This window comes from Chrysochloris asiatica, unplaced genomic scaffold (assembly GCF_000296735.1).
Source record: "Chrysochloris asiatica unplaced genomic scaffold, ChrAsi1.0 scaffold00500, whole genome shotgun sequence".
Taxonomy (NCBI): Eukaryota; Metazoa; Chordata; class Mammalia; order Afrosoricida; family Chrysochloridae; genus Chrysochloris; species Chrysochloris asiatica.
The window spans coordinates 4,906-6,025 of record NW_006409018.1 but is presented as its reverse complement, the minus strand read 5'-3'; the positions used below and the strand labels follow the sequence as shown (position 1 = coordinate 6,025).

Here is a 1,120-nt window from a genome sequence, read left to right as displayed (position 1 = left end):
GAGGCTGTAAATCTTTACGGGAGCAGAAAGCCTCATCTTTCTCCCACGGAGCAGCTGGTGGTTTCGAACTGCTGACCCTGAGGCTCACAGCCTGATTTGTAACCACTACGCTACCAGAGCTACCCAGTTCCCCCAGCTTGAGAAACACTGAGTGTGTTCTTTCTTGTGGTTTTCTGACTCCAGATCTTTGCACATTTCATTGTAATATTTGACTTTGTCTTCTCAAGTTGACCTTTGAAATTTTCAGTTTAGCTCTTGCACCTCCTCATTTCTTCCATTTGCTTTAGCATCTCTTCATTGGAGAGCAAGTTTCAGAGTCTCTTCTGACATCCATTTTGATCTTTTCCTTCTTTCTTGTCTTCTTAATGACTCTTTGCTTTCTTCCTGTATGATTAAGGTGGGGCTAGGGAGTAAAGATGATAGTGGATCTAAGGACTAAGACTGTCCCTCCTCAGTAGAGGGTGTGACCCAATGCACAACCCTTGGTTTCCCTTGGGGGCATGATCTGACTCCAATTTATAAGACAGCTTTGGAAAAGCTTGCTATCTTTAGCCGTGGATCTTGTATCTAGCTCATTACATCTGACCTCCAGATTGTGGGACATGCAGCCCATCACCTTGACCTGATTAACCAGGTCCCACAGCCTCGTGCCATCTGACTTGCCAATTTGGGTTGCTCAACTCTGGAGACAATGTAAGTGAGACGATTGCTCTAGACCTTGTAGTCCACAGGGCAGTGCTTCCTTTATATACACATGTGGTGGTGGTGGTTATGTGCCATGGAGTCGGATCTGACTCACAGTGACCCTGTACAGGGTTTCTGAGGCTGTAAATCTTTACAGGAGCAGAAAGTCTCATCTTTCTCCCACGGAACAGTTTCGAACTGCTGACCTTGAGGTTCACAGCCTGATTTGTAACAACTACACTACCAGAGAGCCTTATGTTGTTGTTGTTGTTAGGTGCCATCAAGTCAGTACCGACTCATAGCGACCTTATGCACAGTAGAACGAAACACTGCCCGATCCTGGGCCAACTTCACTATTGTTGCCACGTTTGAGTCCATCGATGCTGCCACTTTGCCAATCCATCTCACTGGGGGTCTTCCTCTTTTTCTCTGACCC

The 1,120-nt window shown here is 46.3% G+C and overlaps 1 protein-coding gene across 1 annotated transcript in view; it reads right to left on the bottom strand.

The window, feature by feature from the left end:
* Window positions 1-1,120, bottom strand: part of LOC102822179 (putative PRAME family member 24-like) — a 6,124-nt gene that overhangs the window by 1,108 nt on the left and 3,896 nt on the right. The window lies entirely within an intron of this gene.